Source organism: Ochotona princeps, chromosome 1 (assembly GCF_030435755.1).
Source record: "Ochotona princeps isolate mOchPri1 chromosome 1, mOchPri1.hap1, whole genome shotgun sequence".
In the NCBI taxonomy this organism is placed as follows: Eukaryota; Metazoa; Chordata; class Mammalia; order Lagomorpha; family Ochotonidae; genus Ochotona; species Ochotona princeps.
The window spans coordinates 16769523-16792889 of record NC_080832.1 but is presented as its reverse complement, the minus strand read 5'-3'; positions in this window follow the sequence as shown (position 1 = coordinate 16792889).

The following is a 23367-nucleotide window of genomic DNA, read 5'->3' as shown; positions in this document are numbered from 1 at the left end:
AAGCCCCAGAATCCTGTTTGCAGGTTAAAACCTAGGATTTAATTTACTGCAGAACTCATGAATGTGCAACAGAAAGCATGCATGTGCAAGTTTCCCCACGCCTTAGTTTAAATCCACAGATGTTTAAAAAAAAAAGTCCCTCCTTTCCCCTTCCTCCATCTACATGTCATAGTATCAAGTGTCCACTCTAAAAGATCAAGAATTTTCCTTGATCTTGTCACATGATCCTATCCTTGTTGCTTGCTCCCATTGAAGAAGTACAATGGTAAGAAAAAGTGTTAGCAATCCTACCGGAGTCTTTGACCGTGGGACTTATCCTTGGGGAGAATAAGAGATTTGTTTACAGGCAAAGCCTTCTCTACCAGTGGTACTCTGGGGAATGAGACCAATGCAGAGAATATTCCCCTGTCACCTCCAAGACCTCTTGGCTGTTGATGTTCAAGATCCCTTCTCTTTTGGGACAGTTTTAAGCCATTCATCATCAAAGGACATTTCCTTTCCTTTCATCCGTCCCAGGTGGAAAACCAGCTGGTGTGGATCAGGCTTAGCTTGCCTTTCAACAAGGGAGCCAGGGGCATGTGGTCAGAGGATCCATTTCAAAGAGTTGGTGGCTGATGATCAATGACCTCGGAAATCAGGGTTGAAGAAGTCACATCGGTGCCTTGAGTGTTCCCAAGAGCTCTGACCCCACAAGGGTTTTAACTAAATGGCTACTTCGTTTATTGCATTTACCTACACAGCACATATTTAAAGGAAATGAATGGTGGAAAGATCCTCTGCGCTACATGACAGAAAAATGACGAAAAGCTTTTGAAGGTCAAGGAATACAGTACAATCACTTTAGACTAGTAGGGAAATGAAATTCTCCTCCAGACCTTGTAGGCCTGATGGTGCTATCAATTTTAAAATGGATAGAGTGCTGTAGAAGGCGTTTGTTTCATACTAAGTGGCTATAGACTGAATTATAATAGCTTTGAGCATCCACTTGAGAACTTAATGAATGAGTTACATGAAATGTTAATATCATTAATACTGGAGAAATAATTTATTTATCACTATCATCACATATTACAAAGGACTTCCAATATCCTTCACACACACACAAAATCATAAATTTATTCATTGATTTTCTTAACGTAGGGACAAAAAGACTGGCCTGAATGGGAAAAGGTGACAGCTCCCCAGAATGTTTTGTTAATCAGCTACTCTCATTATCTCTATATATTCCTACATATTATAAAATAGTATCTGAACTATAGTATTCGGTGCAATCTAAAAATAAATGGAATTTTTCCCAGACTCAATATACACATTTTTTCTATGAGATGAATTCATGCAATTGTACCTAATGACAACACATTGCATTCCAAAATAATTTGACTAAGGCCTGGTACAACAGTTCAATGGGCTAATCCCCCTGGGATCCCATATGGGTACTGGTTCATGTCCCTGCTCCTCCACTTCCAAACCAGCCCCCTGCTTATGGCCAAAAAAAAGCAGTGAAAGATGACCAAAAACCTTGGGCCCCTGAGCCCACATGAGAGACCCAGAACAAGTTCCTGGCTTCAGATCAGTTCAGCTCTGGCCATTATACTCAGTTGGGAATGAATCAGTGGATGGAAGATCTTTCTGTTTGTCTCTCCTTCTCTCTGGAATCTTCCTTTCCAATAAAAATAAATAATTCAGTCTTTAGAAATAAAAACTCCTATCGTGGTATTTAGTAATCTAAATAGATTAACACTACTAAAACTACTTCAAAGAGCCCTTTGTATCCATTCTTATTAAAATCATTATAAAGCAACTTATATCTCAACCTGATAAGCAAGTAAATGGGGAAAAACAGAAATATGATCTCAAAGAAAATGTCAACTCAAGATGGGGCCAATGAGAAGAAATTCTAAGTAAGTGTATTGATTTAGCTTTGTATTTATGCGGTAACATTTCCATTTAGAATAAAATCTTTTTAAGAGTCTACAATATTACGGAGAATTATTAATGTTTCATACAAAAAATCTTATTGAAGCTTTTGTAATATTATCTTGACCTTAGATTTATTTAGTCATGACCTAATCATATAACTCTTGCATTAAGAAATTCCAGAGGGGTCAGTGCTATAGCATAGTTCAGTGGGTGGAGCTGCCACCGGCAATGCTAACATCCCAGTGGGCATCAGTTTGAGTCCCAAATGTTCCACTTCTAATCCAGCGCCATATTAATGGCCTGGAAAGCAGCAGAGGATGGCCCGTGTCCTTGGATGTCTGTACCCACGTAGGAGAACCAGAAGAAAATCGAGGCTTCTAGCTGCAGACCAGCCCAGCTTCAGCTCCAGCTGTTACAGCCATTCATGGAGTGACCAGCAAAGGGGTCTCTCTCTCCGTGTGTGTGTGTGCATGTGTGTGTGTGTGTGTGTGTGTGTAAAAACTCTGCCTTTCAAATAAATAAAGAAACTTTTTAGAAAAAAGCAGAAATCTGCACATGGGATTCATCAAGAGCCCATATGCCCAGATGAGGGTGGTCTGGGTTCCCCTCTTCCCTTCAGCCCAACTCCAGAAGCTTCACTCTTGCCTGTGATACATATTGAAAATGCGCAGAAGATTTCTTATAAAATTGATCTCTGCTGCTTGAAAGCATTTCAGAACATCTCTGTCTTGATAGTGGATATGCAGTACACAGTCAGGAAACAGGCTAAGGTGGCCGAAGTGACCTGTGCAAGGGCACAGTTAGGTTTACAGATTCTCAGCTGGTTAGTTCTTCTGCCTAGCAGCTGTTATTCCATCACCATTTGATGAATTCCTCAACTACCCATATGAAGGAATAGCAGTCTAGTTTCCTTGCCTGGTGAAAGTACAGATAGATAACTTTCCCGTGGTCGTCTGTGATAATGACAATAAACTAGGGTAGGATTAGATCTCCTGATTTGCCATCCTTTTGTTTTTCCAAATAATATATTAAGTGCTTTTGCAATTTCTTTTCTTTAAAAAAGTATTTATTGAAGGCAGGCAGAGTCATGGCAACTGAGAAAGAGGCAGTAAAAGAGAGATCTTCCATCTGCTAGTTCACTCCCCAAGTGGCCACACAGCCGGGGCTGAGCTGGGAGCCAAAAGCTAGCTTCGTCTGTGTCTCCCACATGGACAGCAGGAACCCAAGCACTAGGGCCATCTTCCACTGCGTTTGTTTCGGGCCATTAGCAGGGAGTTGGACCGGAAGTGGAGCAGCTGGGACACCAACCGGTGCCCATATGGGATGCCAGCCTTGCAGATGGCAGCTTTGCCAGTTACACCACAGGGCTTGATGGTGCTTCTGCAATTTGTCTAGTACCCACAAGGCAAAATATTGTTTCTTCTGTTGATGATATTTTAAGTAGCCTGAACCCGGAGGCAGGGAGTTGCCCAGGGCCACCTACCCGTGTCATGTGTCAATTGTGTTTAGTGTTCTTGGAGATTCACATGCTTTGGCCTCTGCTTCCAGGTCTGCCTACACTACTCTGTGTGTGTGCGTGTGTGTGCGTGTGTGTGTGTGTGTGTGTGTGTGTAGTATAATCAACTCCACTCCGTGCACCAAACATTCCCAGGAGTATGGCACCCCTGTGACCTCACAAGTCACTTCATGTTTCAGAGTAACAGTCGTTTTGAATAAATACGGAGAGGTGAACCCGAACTTGAATTTCCATGTGCTCTGCCTCCACCTCTCCTTTCCCTTAGAGATGTCTGTATGACTGGGATGCAGCTATCAGGTAGGACAGGAAAGCTTCAACAAGGCTTATGTGTCCCAAAGAGAAAATTTATAGTCTCACGTTCTAATGCCAAGTCCAGAATTGTGGAAAACTGAATTACAAAGAGAGCGCCACCTGCTGGTTGATCCTGCAAGTGTCCACAATAGCCTGGAGTAGACCAGGCCAAAGCAGGGAGCCAAGAACTCAACCCAAGTCTACCAAACGGCAGGGAGCAAACTGCTTGAGCCATCACCTGTCACCTCCCTGGGTGTGTGGTAGCAGGAAGCTGGAAGCAGAAGCAGAGCAGACACTGTAACCACAGGACTTCTATACCACGTTTGAGTGTCCCAACTGGTAGCTTGAATGTTACACCAAATACCCTCCTCTGTCATATTTTCCTGCCCCCGGAAGCTTTGAAGCCCTCTTCCACTATAAAATCAGAGTTTTCTATTGAGGGAATTGTTTTTTTCATTTCACAAAAACATTTGTTCATTTATAAAAGTTTTTGAAATGACTTGTTTTACAGCCCATGCCTGCAAACCTGCTTTATTTTTCAGTAACAATTAGAAATTGATAAATCTTGGTGCTGAGATACCATGGTATAGTAGGGGCTAAGCCTCTGCCTGTGGTGCAGGCAATCCATAAGAGTATCGGTTTGTGCCCCAGTTGCTGCTTCTGAGCCAGCTCTCTGCTTGTGGCGTGAGAAAGTAGCAGAGGACAGCTCAAATCCTTGGACCTCTGTACCCATGCAGGAGACCCGAAGGAAGCTCCTGGCTTTGTACCAGTCCATCTCAGGAGTTACGAACATTTGGAGAGTGAGTCAGCGGATGGAAGATTTCTCCCTGCATTTCTCTTTCTCTCGGTAACACTGCCTCACAAATAAAAATTAAAATTAATCTTTAAGAAAAAGAAACTGACAAAACTCTAGCAATGAAGCTACTATTCTATTCACTTCCTAAAAGAGCATTAGAGGTGGGTGAAATTTGGTTATCGTTGAAGGCCAGAGATGGGTTGGTGAAAATCCATGGTTTAATAAGCCATTCATCATATACAGATCCTACCCTTGTGTGTATACATGGAAACCTCCTAAATAAAAAATGAGGCAAATATAGTTGGAGAGATCTGTGTAGATGAGACTTCTCTACTCAAGGTAAATTCTCAGGACAAGTGTTCAGCCTAGTTGTCAAAACATTAGTTGGACACGCGTATGGGTGCTTAGGTAAGTCCCAATTCCAGATTTCTACCAGTGCAGACCTAGAGAGGCAGTAGGTAGTAACTCTGGTGATTGGTCCCTGCCATGCACGTAGAAGGCCTGGATTGGTTTCCTGGCTGTTGGCTGTGTCCTGCCCAGCCCCCTCCTCTCTTCCTTTGCTCTCTCCCCATTTCCAGCCACCACCCTGTTCCTCTCAAGCAAATAAATAAAATCTAAAGGTAATAATGCTAATATCCAAGATCAGAAAACAAAAGCACCGGTGAGACTTGAGAGATGAGAGTCAGGTCAGATAAGAAAGTGGGTATGTGTAGAGTGGGAAGGAGTTCAGAGTGCAAACAGACATTAGAAGATCCTCATTGGAGTTTTCCCACTAGCCCTGAGCCAGGTCTGCTGTGCTTGTACATCGTCCCTCGTACAGTGTGCATGCTGATGGATGAGAGACAGCTCTGTGACATCCACTCCTCTTCCTAATACGCAATATGTGTTGCCTTCACGCATTTTTTTAAGTTCCTAAAAAATCAGAGTCTCCATTTTGCTCATCATTTGAGACTCAGTGGTTAGATCAGCAGGTGTCACCTAGTGAATAGTTCATTGTTTGAAGATTTGTTTATTTATTTGAAAGTCAGAGTTGAGAGAAGGGAGAGAGATCTTGCATCTGTTGGGTCACTCCTACTTTGCAGCCAGGAGCTACTTCTGGGTCTCCTACATGAGTGGCAGGGCCCCAAGCGCTTGGTGCATCTTCTGTTGCTTTTCTCAGGTGATTAGCAGCGAGTGGATTGGAAGTGGAAATCCAGGACGTGAAGCAATACCCACGTGGGATTCCAGTGTCACAGCGTGAGCTTTGCCAGCTACACCACAATTCTGGTCCCTTGAACATCCTTATCTAAAACGTCATGTTCTCGTAAACTTGCCAGTAACTCCATCAACATCTCTGTGTGGCTCTGGAATCCCACGTTAGTAGGGCAGGTATGCAGGCAGCCTGCTTCATCTACATGAGGTGCCTTTCAAGACCCCAGAGGATGCCTGAAACCACACATAGTACCAAACTTGTATATACAAAGTTGTTTGCTAGCTAAACACGCATATGATAAAGTTTAATTTAGAAATTAGGCATGGTAAGATAGGAACAATAACTATAAAATAGAACAATTATAAAAACATAATGTGATGAAAGTTATCTTTCTCTTCCATCTCAAAACATTTTCCGTTCACCTTTTTACTGGAAGAAGCACTTGATGACTTCTCTTTGGCATGTCGTCATTACCAGCTGCACTAATCTTGGGTTTTGAAGCCATTATTACGTAAAATAAGGCTTTGAAGCCAATGTTACGTAAAACAACACAAGCAGTGTGTTATGACGACAGTCACCCTGACAGTGGAGATGGCCACTAAGTGACTACAGAGCAGGTGGCACATACAGGGCGGACACAGGGCATGATTCCACTCAGATGAACGCACAATTTAAAGCATAGATTATTTCTGGAATTTTCCACTTAATGTTTCCAGACTATTGGCTGACCACAGACCTACAAATCAGTCTGTGTCTTGCCACTTCACTTTCTCCCCTAGTTCTTGGACTGATGTGAATGTTAAGGACTGCATATTCGATTTTAGAGATGAAGTCAGATTTCCTCTGTGCAAATTTGACACCACTGATCCCTTTACAGTAGGTTGGGGAGTGTGTCCCATCACTAGTGTCAGGATTTGATGAGTTTATTATTACCGGCCAGGGAAAATCATAGGATGTTCTAGCCTGGAACTTGAGCTAAATGGCATTTTTATTATTTTTTAAGGGACTCTTACAAATCAGTCTGTAAGATTTATGGAGTAGGGAGGCTATGGAATCCCATTGAATGCACCAAGTGCATGCAAAGAAATAAGAGTCCAGGCAGGTTATGCCACACTCCCTGTTAAGTTTGAATTTTTAAGCCTATCTGGTGTGAGTCAAATTATAGCTTCTCCTTGAATACTATTTTCCTGTGTTAATTTAAACTGTGATGAAAATAGCCTGATCACTGGTTTACAGCTTCTTTTATAAAATTTTCATTGTAGTCAAAGCCTGGAAATGGCAATTTAATTAGGGACTTACATTCATGTATTTCATCATGATAAATGCCCTGTGCGTATTTAGAACAGTCACAAAAGTAAAATATTTTTAGTTTTCCTTTAACTTATTTAATGCTCTTTTTTTCTTGACACCTACTCACATGCAGATTTCAAGCCATCTTTCCAAAGCCCATTATGCCTGGTTTCATGTGTGGTCTAATATCACCTCTGCCTGGAAACAGCCCTACCAGTGTCAGTCAAGTTCATGATTGATTGCCACAGAAATCAGTCACAAAAAAATGGAAAAAAGCCCGCTTATTATTTATTTCATTGATATAAAACTGGTTATAGACATACATGCATGAGTATGCAAATATATACACATTTGTTTATACTAACATACATCTCATATGGCCACTTGATAAAGCCACTGCTAAAGACTAACCAGCCATTCTGAATTTAGTTTTATTTATTTATTTATTTATTTATTTATATTGTCAGATTTGCAGAGAGAAGGAGAGAGAGAGAGAGAGATCTTCCATGTGCTGATTCACTCCCCAAGTGGCCTCAATGGCTAGAACTGAGCCTATCTGAAACCAGGAGCCAGGAGCTTCTTCTGGATCTCCCACTCCTGAATTTAGTTTTAAAATCTTTATGTAACATAAATTTGTACTGTTCTAGAGAGTGTTTTTAGCTTACATTACTCCAACAGCTCCATGTAAACAGTTTGGGATCATTGAGTACTATTTCAGCAGTATCTGGTACCAGACATAACCATGGCTCTGGTTCGTACCGCAGTCAGTCAGCCCCTAATGGGGCATCAGAGCATTTTACCCTGCTGTGAGCTCCTACACTAAAATACAATAGGCTTCATGATGATATAAAAAGCAAAGAAATATGTATGACATTTCTGGAAGTCAGAAAGTCCAGAATCGAGGTGCTGAGACGGTGTGTGAATACTATAGCTGTGTCGTCCAGCAGGGAAGGACCTGCACGTGCACACAGTGAAAGACTGAAGAGCAAGAGCCTTAGTCATTCAGTGAAGCTTCTTGATGTGTGTGGGTCTTCATCCTGTTCGCAAGGAGGAGCGCTTCCTGCCAGAGAACCTCCTAAAGGTCCCACCTCTTAAACCTGCCACATAAGCCATGGCTTTTGAGAGCATCACATTCAAAGCAATACAAATGGTGAATACGTTCATCTCATCCACACATGCGCCATTCAAATGGTGCTGGCCGCAGTCCTATTTCCACCTTCCCCAATGTCCCAGCAATGACTGGAGTCAAAGACTCTTTGACAGTTGTATCAAAACAATGACTTCCTTGGTGCCTGGTGGAGCCCCACAAAGGTGCAGAGTAACCAAGAGCGAACTTCATGTTGATGCAGCCACAAGAGAAAATAGTAGCAGATGGACAGTCTGCATGTACAGGCTTCAGGTGCCATCACCTGAATGGCAGAATCTGTCTCATAACGGATCCCCAGGAATCTGTTTCAACATAAATGCTAATATAGGGGCTTGTGCCATGGCATGGTAGGATAAGCCTCCACCTGTGGCACCAGTATGCTATGGGCACTGCTTCAAGCATTGGCAGCTCCACTTTCTTTTTTTAAGATTTATTTATTTTTACTTGGAAAGGCAGATTTACAGAGAGAAGGAGAGAAAGAGAGAAAGATCTTTCACCTGCTGGCTCACTCCCCAAGTATCCACAATGGCCAAGCTGAGCCAATCTGAAGCCAAAAGCCAGGAGTTTCTTCTGGGTTTCCCATGCAAGTGCAGGGTCCCAAGGCTCGGGCCAGCCTCCACTGCGTTTCCAGACCACAAGCAGAGAGCTGGATGGGAAGTGGAGCAGCCAGTATAGGAATCAGTGCCCATATGGGAACCCAGCATGTGCAAGGTGAGGATTTGGCCATTGAGCCATCACTCCAGGCCCTAGCAGTTCCACTTTTAATCCAACTCCCGGCTAATGTCCTCTGCTACTAATAACAGCAGAGAATGGCTCAAATCCTTGGTCACCTGCACCCATGTGGAAGATCTGAAAGAAAACTGGCTTGTGACTTCAAACTAAATTTGGGGAGTAAATCAGCTTTTTGATTTATAAAAACTGTCAATTGATAAAAATTTCTATTTTCCAAAATAAAAATAACTCTGCGTTTGCTTTGCAAAAAAAAAAATTGACCCAATCATGCAGACATTATTTTTGCCTTGTGAGCTTAACTTAGTGTAAACATGTTGGGAGTTCAACTTGTTCCTTCACGAATGTGGGCTTAGCTTAGTCGTGAGATGTTTCTTCTTTTGATGAAGCTGGATATTCTCACAGCAGAGACATTTCTGTTTCATGGGCAACCATAACTGAGGCTTTGAAGATGACTTTACAGATTTTTGGTTCATTTCCTGAGTTTTAAAGTGGGAGAGCATTTTAAATGAAATACGGATTTTTTTGATTGCACTACAACCTCATGTGTGTACTTGTATAGTTTGCCATGGATCCGTTCACCATTGCACAAATAACTTGGGTGTATTCTGTATCTGTTCAGTCTGTGTGACCAGAAGTAGTACTTCTTGACACGGCTCTTTGTATATTGTCTTTCATGGATACCAATTCTTGCCAGGGTTTTCTTGGTCTCTCATGAAGGGGCCCCATTGCTGGCCACCATATAGGTACATTCAGGAATATTGGAGTGGTGATTTGGACACCACTCTTTCAAGTGGAAACTGTATGTTTCCATTTTGTGTTGTGCATCTGTCAGTTTTTTGTCACTATGACTAAATACCTTAGGAAGCTAACTTTGCAAAGAGAAAGGGGCTATTTCACCATTTTGATGTTCCAGTCCAATCGACCTGATACTGATAAAAGCAATGGATAGCAGTGGGACAGCACAGGTGCAGTTTGAGCGCATGATGAACCAGGAAGCAGGGACAGGCCTGGACAGGACTCAACCTCTCACGGCTCCCAGTCCTCTCGTGAGAACTGATTTCCATAGTGGTTGTACTAGCCTAAACTCCCACCAATGGTGGAATAGGGTACCTTTCTCCCCGTGCCTAAGCCAGTAGGTGTTGTTAGCAGCTTTTTCAAATGTAGGTCAATCTTATTGAGGTTAGGTGGGACCCCAGTGTATTTTTGATTTGTATTTCCCTGATAGCTAAAGAGCCTTAGCATTTTTTCATATGTCTATTAGCCATTTGAATTTGTTCCTTTGAAATGCCTGTTCATTGCCTTCACCCATTTCTTCACAGGGCTACTCATTTTACTGTTGTAGCATTGCTGAAGCTCTTTGTGAATCCTGGAGATTAGTTCCGTATGTGTTGCATAGCGTGCAAAGATTTTCTCCCATTCCTGTTGTTGCTTCTTCACTTTCTTGATCATTTCCTCTACCGCAAAGAAGCTTTGACTGCCTGTGTTTTTAGCGACTTTTCCAATGTATATATCTTATAGAGTGCTTCCTATGTTTTCCTCTGATAGTTTGATGGTTTCTGGGCGTAGATGTGTGTCCTTGGTCCATTTAGAGCTGACTTTTATATGAAGTGACAGGTGGGGGTCTTTCATCTTACTTCTGCAGGCTGCTATTCAATTGTTCCAACAACATTTGTTGAAGAAACCAAACTTTTTCCTGGGTTAGTTCCAGTTCTATTGTCAAAACTTAGTTGCCTGTACCAGTGCTGGCTCACTTCTGGGGTTTCTATTCTGTTCCATTGGTCTTCTTCTGTTTCTATACCAGTACAAAACTGTTTTCATGACCACTGACCTATAGTATGTTTTAAGATCTGGGACTGTGATTCCACCAGCTTTACTTTTATTCTTTAGGATAGCTTTGGCTATTTGTGGTCTCCTGTGTTTCCAGAAAAAATTCTCAATTTCCTATTTTCCTATTTCTTATTCCTAAGAAGAATGTTGTTGAGATTTTGATTGGGATCGCATTGCCTCTGTATATTACTTTCAGTAATATGGACAATTTGATGATGTTGATTCTACCAGTCCAGGAATATGGTAAATTTCTCCATCTTTTAATATCTTCTTCTATTTTGTTCTTTAGTGTTTTGTAGCTTTCATCATGGAGGTTTTCCACACTTTTGGTTAAAGGTATTCCAAGGTAGTAACATTGCCTTGCATAGTAGATTTCAATGTACAAGTTTTAGAGGCTACTTGTTTTCCAGATCATCCTGACACCTTCAAGCAGATTTACTTATCTGAAAGAGTAGCAGAAAGCAAAGAATAGGAAGGCACAAGAAGAAAGAGAGATCAGTCTTACATCTCCTGTTTTACTGCTCAAATGACCCTGCCCTGTCCTTGGGCCACAGTCAGCCTCACCAGGTGCATTAGCAGGGATGTGGATTAGAAACAGAGCAGCTAGGATTCAAACCAAAGTTAGATCTGGAATTGCTGGTGTTGCAAGTGGCAATTTAATCATCTGCATGTAAGGCAATACCTACCCCTGTAAGGCTAAAGGATTTCTCAGTGATTAGAATAAGAGATTTGATTCACCAAAGAGCTTTGGAAATGATTGCTGCATTTGCTACCTCACTGCCAATTGCCACCCATACAACATATTCCTGATCATTTCCAGCGAAGAGCATAGCAGTCTTCTTCATTTCTTGAAAAGAATGGCTTTGCATCATCATGATTTATAATTGTAGTGAGGCATTAACTACCCACCTCCCACCTTTAAATACCAATGATTCAAGATTCTTCCCTGATATGATGTAGTATTTACTTTGTGTGACTAGATCAACTCCAATTCATTTCCTATTGTACTAAGCTTGCTTTGTTTACCTTTTAACAATTACATCCAAATACTTTTTGAAAGATAATCCCCTGCCTTTTGGAGATGCATGTAGAATTTTTATCATAGATCTCTCTTTGATTAAACAAAGCTCCATCCCAGAGGGCAGCATCCCTATCTTTGGTACTTGGTTTGATCATGCATGTCTAGTAGCAAAGTAGAGTGTGCTCTCCCCAATCACTATGGAGTTCCTCAGTTGATTTTAAACAAGAGTTCTACTTTCCAGGAAAGTTACTTGTGATTCCGATCATGAATGATATTTCTTCAAGAAAAAATATCAAAAAGACTTGTCACCCTGCTTCAATGTCAAGGTATTGGCTTTCTCTTGCTGTACTACCTGCTTGAGACAGGTCCCTGTACACTGCAATTCTTCCTCACCTACAGGAACATAAAGGGGAAATGGATCTGTGAGATTTGGAATTCCTACAAAGATGCATGCCAACTAGATTTAAAACACAGCTTCTATTTTCCAATAGCTATAATAACTTAATAATAGTGAACTTGGTTTGTGTGAGCTATTTCCCAGCATAGCACAGCACAATGCCACTTCTTCCAACCTGGAGAACTACACCCGAGCCAGGTAACTCCTGTCAGTAGCTGGGATGCATCCAGAACTGGAGCTGACACTCCAGCTTCCACCTATTGTCTCGCCTGCTGGAGCCTTTGGTCGCTGCTGGGTGGAGAAAGCTTTGGGGAAGGGCTTGAGTGCCAGTGGGAGGTGCCAGTGGAGGAGCAGAGCTGCACAAAACAGTCTCCACCCTATTCTCCAACACTGGCTTTGGCTACTAGATGAAAGGCTGTTTGAGGGCCTCTACTCCTTTTTTATTATTTACATGTGAAAAAATGAAAATTTGGTTGACCTTCAGTATCAGGGATAAAGACACAAAGGAGGCCATACTGAATTTAATTTAATATTCTGTAACAAACAAGGGGAAGAGATAGAGAGATACTGATTTTGAGGGAAATGCTAATTACCCAGAGCTTAATTACAGATAACATCATGAGGAGAATACATAAAAGGCTTGAAATGCAGCCAAAGCATTCCCCTAAGAACATTAAAAAATGATTGTTGTTTACAATTCACAAATCGCGCTGACATAAAGCTGAGCTGGCTAAGACAGAGTCAGACTGGAAGCAGAAACGCAGCCTGCAATTTCCAAACCAGACCGCAAGAGCAGCGATGTGATTCGCAACCTGCTCAGGTAGTAGGAGGAAATGAGATTCTGCGCGGGTTCCTCCCTTAAAATAAAAATTAGCAGATCACTGGCGAACACATGGAAGAAAATCCTTGGAGACGACACAGCCTAAATAAAAATAAATAATGTATGAGGCCTTAGAATGGAAATCACAAATAAAACAGAACTCACTGACATTTATCTCCATGTAAGAACAGAAAGGAAGGAAAGGCAAGATTGTTACGTTCCAGTCATTTCATTACCAAAGTCAATGACATGAAAATCTACCTTTTCACTTCAATGAAGTTTTTACTCAGTGTAGCAGAGAAATACAGTCACCTAGTCTACCCCTTAGATAAGCTTTTTTTGTCTTTTTGCTTTTATGAGTCTTATCTATTAATGTCCCATTACCTTGTAAGGTGAGCTTCAAGATAACAGAATGTAGTGCTGCGGAAGGAACGTGAGCTGTTGAGGAGGTTTGACAAACATAAACTAGCAATTCAGTTTTGCCTGAAACTGATGGGACACACTCGCACATTTCTGGGAAGGGTGCAGCCTGGGACCCCTTGGGCCAAGCCAGAGGTGGATCCCACTACTTGCTATGTTAGATGCCACAGAAAAGAGGTGGCAAGGCTTCAAGAAACGAAATTGTAATTAAAGATCTCAACCCACAAGAGGTTCCAGGTTCCTGGCTTCGGATCAGCGCAGCACCGGCCGTTGCGGCTCACTTGGGGAGTGAATCATCGGACAGAAGATCTTCCTCTCTGTCTCTCCTCCTCTCTGTATATCTGACTTTGTAATAAAAATAAATAAATCTTTTAAAAAAAAGAATCCCATAGTGCAAACGTACCACGTTTTCTTTATCCATCTATCCATCCTTGTCTAGCTATTATGAATTGTGCTGCCATAAACATAGGATTGCAGGCAGTTCTCTCACATGTAGATTTCACTTTGTTTGAATTCCCAGGAGTTGGATGGCTAGTGGATTAGGAGAACATTTTCCCCAACGCCCTTGCCTGCAATTATTGTCTAAAGTAGATCACATAGCATATGAACTCCTATGTTTGGCTTCTTTCATTAGCAAAACCTTTTCAAGGTTTACCCACACTTCAGCATTGTCAAGTGCCTCAATCTTTCTTATGTCATTGTATGTAAAAGCCGCTTTTGGATGAGCCTCTCCTTTCTTGATGGACATTTGGGCTGTTTTCACTTTTTTACTATTGTGAATAGTAATGCAGACTTTTCTTTAAGAAGATTTATTTATTTTGGTGGGGGGGGATGGAAGGGGGAAAGGAGGGATCTTCTGTCCACTGGTTCACTCCCCAGATAGCCACAACAAGACTGGGCCAGGCCAAAGCCAGGAGCCAGGAGCTTCTTCTGGGTTTCTTACATATGCGGAAAAGACCAAGAACTTGGGTCTCCTCCGCTGCCTTCTTAGGTGCATTAGCAGGGAGCTGGATCCGAAGCAGGGCATCCAGTACTCAAAATGGTGCCCATAAAGGATGCTGGTGCCACAGGCAGTGGCTTCACCAGCCATGTCATGGTTGTAGTCCCTGAAAAGACATTTTTAAGGATGCTTTAATTTATAAGATTGCAAAATCAAATTGGGATGCAAATAAAGTCACTTAAACCACTTTCTGTATGTTCTACACAAGCAAGGTGGTTTTTTTAAGATTTATTGAATTCATTTAAAAGGCAGAGTGACAGAGTGGAACAGAACGAGAGAAGGAAATCTCCCAGCTGCTGGTTCATTCCCCAAATGACCACAATGGCTGGGTCTGGGTCCAAGCCAGACCAGGTCAAAGCCAGGAGGCAGGAGATCCGTGCTGGTCTCTGGGTGGCAGAAACCAAGCATGTGGGCTATCTCCCTCACCTTCTATAGCATGTTAGCAAGGCGCTCAAAGGAAGCAGAGAATCCAGGACTCTACCTCATGCTTCGATATTAAAGGTGACAGTTTAATCCTCAGAGACATAGTGCTAGCCCCAAAACTAAGGTCTTTTATTCAAAATATTGTCGGCATCTTTTAAAAATGGTTATTCCTCATTTCGTGTGAAAATATGAAGCTTCTATTGGTCTATTCAGAATACCAGATTGGAGCTTTGGGTGGCAATTGTAGCATCAGTGACTGTCACAGTGGCCTTCAAAATGAGGGCCCCTTCAGGGAACTGGTGACTGGCACATCCCCCTCAAAACGCACGCGCAGAGCTGACTCAGTGCAGCTACCGCTATCACAAAAGGAAGAAGAAACCCTCACTTCCCACCACAGCTTCCATTCATCTCCTCCCAGGAGCCTGATTGCTTCCATTCGCACAGACTTAACTTCAGGAAGTGAAGGGTCCCCAAAGCAAGAGATACCACCATCCACACAGACACCTGCTGTCCCTTCCCAGGGCTTCAGGTAGACCTCCAGCAAGTCCTCCTGGGCATAAGTTCTCTTAGAGAAATATCCTCCTCTCCTTGGCATCCTCCACAGGGCATAAGTAACCATTGCTTCCATGGATTGGTTCAGTTTGTTTTACATTTTACTTTCATGAATAAATACTAATTATATACAATTACGGGATGCGATGTAATGTTATGATACACATATGCATTACAGAAAGACTAGATCAGGCTAATAAATAACATCCATCACTTCACATACTTATCAATTTTTTTTTTTGCAGTCATTTGATTTTATAGGAATTAAAGGCGAGTGGCTTGCCTAGCGGTTAAGATATTAGAAAAGACACCTGCACATTACATCTGAGTCCATGGACCTGATACCTGGCTCCAGACACCAGCCTCTTGCCCGTACAGATCCTAGGAGGGGAGGGGGGCAGTAGCAGGTGATGTCTCAATAATGAGATTCCTCCCACTCGCTGGGGAGGCTTGGACTGAGTTGCTGATTCACAGTTTTGGCCTCAGTCCAGCTCTAGTTAGTGAAGGCATTTGGAGAGTGAACCAACAGATCAATCACTCTTTGTATTTTTTCTCTCTTTCAGACTCTCAAAAGAGTAAGAAAAATGTTTTTTTTAATTTTTAAAAATGTATTTATTTTTATTTCAAAGGCAAATTTAGAGAGAGAGAGGGAGATCTCCCATCTGCTAGTTCACTTCCCAAATGGCCGCAAAGGCTGCAGTTGAGCCAATCTGAAACCAGGAGCTAGGAGTTTATTCTGGGTCTCCCATGTGGGTGCTGGGTCCCAAGGCTTTGGGCCGCCTTCAACTGCCTTCCCAGGCCATGGGTAGGGAGCTATATTGGAAGTGGAGCAGCCAGGATGCAAACAATTGCCCACCTGGGATGCTGGCGCTTGGAGGCAGAGGATTGACTAGTTGAGTCATCACACCAGCCCCAGTCATAAAAACATTTTTCAAAGGCAGAATTAATTCAAGTTTTTCAACAGCTATCATCCCAGCCCCAACTTCATCCTCAAATAGTTAGGGTTCTAAGCAGCTTACCTCCACAACCAGGTTCCAATTGCAGGTGTGTGGGACACAGCGCCTTGCCTTCTGGAGTCACACAGCAGCAATGGAAACCACTTTCTAGTCCCCATTGTTTCATAGTCTTTATATCTCAAACCATTTCCAAGGAAGTATAAATGAATCATTTCCTGCAGGGGGCCTCTTCGAGCTCCCAGGTTCCAGCTGTGACGTCAGCCCAGCACCGCTTGCTGTGGCCAGCTGGGGAGTGAAACAGCAGATAGGAGTACCTGTCTCTCTCTGTGTCTCTCTCTTTCTCTCTCTAATAAAAAAATACAAATGTTTTGAGATGTTTATTTAAAGTTTTTCATTTGCAAGTGCATTAAGATCGGATTCAAATTTGTTCAGTTGAAATCAGAAATCTTCATTCTGAAATGAGGTTTCAGAGGGAGACGTTTACAGTGTGTGCAGAAGCGGTTGGTCAAGTTTAGCTTGCCTGCTGTTCCTCCAGATCCTATTCTCCATGCAGTCCTCTTTCTTCCTCCTTGGCAGCTGGGAGAGAGGGGGCTGTAACTGAAGTGTACACTGGAGCCATGGGTTTGACTGTGACTTTTTGCATGACAGACGCTTGAGCCAGGCGTCTTTTCATTCACAACTGGCTCATTTCACTAGGCCCTCAGCAAAAGATCCTGGGAGTCTTCTCTCCTACAACCTATTTTGATTCAGTGATTCATCACTATGCACCCCTCCGTTTCCTGTCCCATGTGTTATTGAGTCTTTTGTTTACTTACAAGATTTTTCTGGCACAGAGCAATCAAGCGTGTTGCAGAAGGCTGGGGTGACTTTGCTAGGAGGTTAGAAACTGCAAGGAGAGGAGTATGAGCTAAAGGGATGGCTTTTACAGTCAAAGCAGGATTTTTTTTACAAAGCTGGGAAACAGAAGCAACTCTTCATCAAGTCTTGAATCAGATTGCTTTTGTCAAGAAATTGTTCCAAAGCGTGGGCTTCGTTGCCTGGAGGCAGACCGGCTGCCTAATTATTTGGCCTGGCTCAGGCACCATGCACCCTGTTCTGAAATAAGTGTCTTACATTAAAGTAGCCTGAGCTCTTTTTTTTTCACAGAATTATAATTGGCACTATGTGTTGATTCCTTACAACATACCAGGCATCACAACAGCTGCTAAAATATATGTTCTCTCTCCAGCCTCACAACAAAATTACGAATGGAAATAATTCTATTTCCAATTTACAGATGCTGAAACTGAAGCTGAAGGAGATTATATTATTTGTCAATAGTCACATAACCCAAAAATGAAGGGTCTGCTGTTTGAGCCCAAGTTTTTGCTTTTGTCCATACTGAGCCTTTTTGCTACTGTAGAAGAGAAAGAGATCTGGTGTGCCTCTTTACGTACTGAGGGGAGTCACACAGTACTGAGTGATGAGATACATTCCGAGAAGTGTGCTGTTAGGCAATCTCATCATAGTACAAGCATCCTACAGGGCACTTACACAAATTAAGATGGCCAGCATCACTAGATGATAAACTCCTATGGGACCACCAACATATGGGTGGTCCACCACTGATTAAAATGTCATCTGTATGGCACAAGCGTGTACCTAAGATGCAAGAGCTCATCCAACAGCGATCTGCTTGGATAAGTGAAGGAAAACTTGGAGGCCTTCTCAAATCTCCAGAGCAAACCAGTGACATGGCTACTGATCCGTCAGGCAGCTGAGTGCTGGAGGTCCAGGAAGCTAAAAATACAGAGTCTAAGAAGTAACTCCTTCCTTTAAATATTTTCTCTGGCAGAGGAGGTCAAACCATCATACACACAAAAATTACTCTTGAAAAATTAAACCCTTTGTATACTCCACGAGTGAAGCTGGAACTAGAAAAACTGGAAACAGAAAAAGGTAGAAAATTGAGTGTTTGATGAGAAGGGTAGATGGTAGGCTGAGTTTTAATGAACAAGTGGAAAAAACACTTTCTGGAGAAAGTTTCTAATATATTAAATGAAGTGTTATATGTGATTCCAACTTAAAGAATAGCAAGTAAAATTTTCTCTGATGAATAGAGAATGAAGGAGTGTAATACTTAGGTCAACAGTGATTGCCTTTGGTAAGGTTATGACTCACTTTTAGTTCCTTTTCTGCATTCAAACACTGAAGAATCAGGATATATAATTCTGTATTATCATAAATAAATTTTAGTAGAACCCATGTTAATCTTTAGATTTAGTACATAAAAGTAGGACTGGTAGAAAAGAGGTTAGTCTTCTATGTAAGTCAGTTTTTGTTAAGATTTATTTTATTTTGCTTGGAAAGTCAGAGTTACAGAGAGACAGGAAGAGCCAGCCAGAGCTGGGCCAGTCCAAACCTGAAGCCAGGAGCTTTCTCCAGGTCTCCGTGTGGGTGCAAGGCCCAAGGACTCCTGCCCTTCCAGGCCTTTGGCGGAAGCTGGATCAGAAGTGGAGCAACCAATACTATACCCAAAACCTATATCAGATGCCAGCACCTGCAGGCAGGATTAGCTATTAAGTCATCACACTGGCCCCATAAATTCTTCTTAAACTACAAAAATAGTTTCCATTACAATTATTTGAAAACTACAGCCTTTGAAGTTTCTCACTTTCCTTGAGATTTCATAGATTATCTTTTCCTATTTTTTTCTGATCCTAAGTAAATTTCACAGCTATGATGAGAATTGAAGTTTCAGAATCATAGATCACTTTTGAAAAATGTAGCTGGACTTTTACTTTTTTTCTGAAATTAGTGTGAGTCCATAGTTGAATAACCCATGTTTTTTCCTTGAGCTTAAAATTTAGGATTCTTTTTTCCCTCCTTTATCAAGCCTTGTTGCTTACCTGTCATCCACGTCACCAGGAGACCTTTGTCAACTTTTCCCTGCCTTCTTTTTCTAATCTTCAAATCAGAAAACTCTTGTTTGGTGTGAGTCAAAGAAGTGCTAAATTGAGCTACTTGCTGTGCTGAAAATAAATTTTAAAATGCAGTAACATGAAAAGCATTAAAAGTAAGACCAGTAAAATACTGTATTTTGTCTTGTTTTATTATAATATAAAATCAATTCACATTTAGCCAAGAACTTGTAGAATTTCATTTATTTTAGTCAAAACTGACAATAATTAAAGTGTATATTGTGCGGCTTCAACTACATCGCATTGAGCATTTATATCATGGGTTAAGTGAAGTAAAAGCATGATGTGCCCCCTTGCCAGCACTGGATAATTAAAGTGGGATACGGTAAGCCATTCCTTGGTGTTGCTCATCTTAGCTGGCAGTAGTTTTGAGTCACATTTGAAATGGTTTTTAGAGTTCAACATCCTTTTATTTAGTTAATATTCAGATAATTGGTACAGTTTCATTGTCTGCATTGAATACTGTTAAGTACTTTCTACATTGCTAATCCAGCTCTCTTCAGTTAACTGTTGCCATTCACAGAGCAAGAAATGCAGGTAGTTTCAACAGAGAGTTCTAGAAGCCTAACAAAAAACAGGATTCCCTCATCCCTCCTCATTTCTTACTTGCCTCCCTTCAAAGGCAACTTGTCTCAGCACCTTTATGTATTGACCACCTTATGAGTACACAACATGTTTAACTGGAATAGATATTATTAGGTTATAGATATTATTGGTTTTTTTTCATTACCAGTCTCAGATTTTTGCACACTCTTCTTTTCCCATACTTGCAATGAAGTTAATTATAATATTATATTGTATAATACTCTTGTGATGACCTAAGTGATTTTCATGTAGTTTACTGTATTTTTATTTCATTTCTTGTTCAAAATTTTGTTTTCTCTGAAGTGAATATTTGCCATGATCTCTTAGCTTTGCATATTTGTCTACCTAAATTTCTTTCTACCCATTACATATTTGGCCCTAAATTTTGAGAAAGAACCCTAAAAAGTCGTCTTAATGTTGGTAAGCCATCAAACGAATAGCTGACATTTTTCTGGACTCCTTGCTCTTTTGCTGGAACCCGTGATGTTTGCTCTGGAAGCTCCCATCTCTTAACATCCTGAGAGTTTCCTTTCCTCTCAGCCTATGTTGGGTTTCCTGTTTTCCAGATTCCATATGCTACTTTACATTGAGTTGCTCCCTTGTTTTGGTGGAGTATGTTCTTCAGCAGCTTCCTGATAATGGTTACAATAAGGGCAAATGGTGGCTTCTTCTGTCTGAATATCACTTTTTGGATGACCATCTTTGACCAATATTTATTCTTGATGACAAATGATTTCTCCAAGAATCCCTGAAGTCTCAGCTCTGTGTTTCAACTTTTCCAGTGATGTTGCTATTCAAAACCATTCTGATGCCCAGTTCTTTGTAGGTAAGAAATATTAAAATTTTGCGATGATGCTCTCTTTTATTTATTATCCTGGGCACATTGTGGACCTTTTTGATCTATAAATTCCTCTTCTTCATGCAGTCTTGGAATTTTCCTACAGCATCTATTAATTTTTGATAAATTTGTTCCCTCTCCTTTAGCTAGTTTCTTGAAAATCCCGTTATTAGATATGATCATATGTGATATATGGTTTTTGAGTTTTCTAATCTATTCCCCATTTTCCCATCTCTGTGGTCTTTTTGTTTTACTTTGCAGAAGATGTACTAAATTTCTGTCTTCCTATTTTATCATTGAAGTGGATTTTTTAGGTTTTTGTTGGTAATTTAATTTTTTTTTAATCTCTAAAACCCTTTCTTATTCTAAAAGTTTTCCTTCTTTGTTTTTTTTTTTTCTTTAATGTGCAATTTCTAACCTTAACTTCATGAGGAGAGTAATGATAGTGGAATTTTTTAAAGATTTATTTATGTTTATTACAAAGTCAGATATACAGAGAGGAGGAGAGACAGAGAGAAAGATCTTCCGTCCGATGTTTCACTCCCCAAGTGAGCCGCAACGGCCGGTGCTGAGCTGATCCGAAGCCAGGAACCAGGAACCTCTTCCAGGTCTCCCACGCAAGTGCAGAGTCCCAAAGCATTGGGCCATCCTCAACTGCTTTCCCAGGCCACAGCAGGGATCAGGATGGGAAGTGGGGCTACCAGGATTAGAACCAGCTCCCATATGGGATCCCGGTAGGTTCAAGGTGAGGGCTTTAGCCGCTAGGCCACTGCACCGGGCCCGATAGTGGAATTTTTTACTGATACCAAAATTAATCTGCTTCCCAAGAATCCCATCTTAGCGTTTGGAATTTTCTCACAAGTTCCACAAACCTTGGCAACCCATCCCTGTCTCAGAGTGAAGTTTTAAAGTGTCAATCAGCTGCTCTTTGTGTACAAATGGATGTCGTGTCTAGCCTGGGAGCCTGGATATTAGTTTAGAGGACCCAGGTATTCCTTAGCTCCCCAATAATTCCTCTGGCTGATCAGTTTCCTCCTGAGAAAACTCATCCACTCTGTCCTGCACGGTGAGAAGTAAAGGGGGCGTAGGTAGCAAAGTTAGGAGGCTGACCTCTTTCCCCAACCGCCGTGTGTTCATGGTGTGTCTTCTTCCCAGTCAGAGCCTCTGGGAGTCTGCCCCCTTAGTGAATCAACCTGCTGCTAGTGTGGGAGAGGAGATGAGGGTAATAGGAGGGGCCTGTGGTCACAAGCTAGTGACCCAACCATGCCATAGACTCATTAACTACTCATTGTGCTTTAGCTCCAGACATTTCCAACATGTACCTGTGACCTCCAATTCCCAAAATTTTCTGGGGTTCCATGTTGTGAAGCATGTGGCTTCTGTTGACACTTTACTGTTAGCCTAAAATGTTGGGGAGAGGCCAGGTTTAGTACTCCCTGTCTTCAACTATCCATGTTTCCAAAATTTAATCAGCAGCTCTTGTCTGCTCTCACATTGTCCCCTAGCCCTTATGTGTGTGCACGTGTTGAGCATTCTTTTTGCTACCTTTTCTGAGGGACTTGGACAAGGGAGCAAAGAGACACATGTTAAGCTAGCATGGCTTCGAAGGCAATTTCTCACTCTCTCCCTAATTCTGCAGCATCTTTTCAGTTGAAGTATTGATGCACTGGTCCATGAAAACCATCATTGAGAACCAAGAGTTCTTGACATATTACAGGACAGGGACAGGAGAGACCTGGGAAAGGGACACAAATTCTCCCTGTCTCTTCTCACCCCATCCACATGCCTTTCCCCAGGATGATGCTCCTGGTCATGTCAAGCAGATGCTTGAAATCCCTACGCAGAAACTGGGTGGTTTCTCAAGCTACTCCAAAGCAGAGACGGAGTATTTCTGATATCCCGAATGCAAACCTCAGCATTGATCTGAAGATGGATTAATTTGATCTTTCAGAGGGAGGGGGTGAAACAAAGAAAGCCATGGATTCCTTCATCTACGAGTTCACTCTCCAAATGGCTACAGCAGCCAGAATGGGCCAGGCCAAATCCAGGACCCACAAACTCCATCTGGGTATCCCACATGGATGGCAGGAGCCCACACACTTGGGCCTTGTTTCACAACTGCAAGTGCATCAGTACCAATCTGAATGGAACACGTGGGACTCAAACTGGTGCCCATATAAGATTCCAGCATTGTATACGGCAACTTAGTATGCTTTACCACAACACCAGCCCCTGAAATGATGTTTTTAATGAAGAATTTGAAATTCAGTATTGGTTAAATGGATTTTAGGGGTTACCCTTTGAGATTGGTGATCATTTCTTAAATTGTTTCTGTGGGAAAATTTATTTTGAGTTACAAATGACTAAGTTATACATAAACTTTTAGAACACTACTCATTCATGTGTTAGGAACTGATTATCATGTATTTGTAGTCCATCTGGGGCTAAGAGAACAAAAGGAAAATCAAATCACCAACTGGATAATACCACTCCAGAGAGCAATAAATCTAAAGCAACAAAGTGGCCTACGATAGGGAATAGCACATCAGAATAAAAATGAATTTGTTATATACAGTCCATGCTGTTTATAAGACTGGCTTAGCATCTACAAGAAAGAATTTTTACAGAAGCATACTGTATGGATCTCATAATTATGTTTGATTCTGTGCTGGGCAATGTGCCAT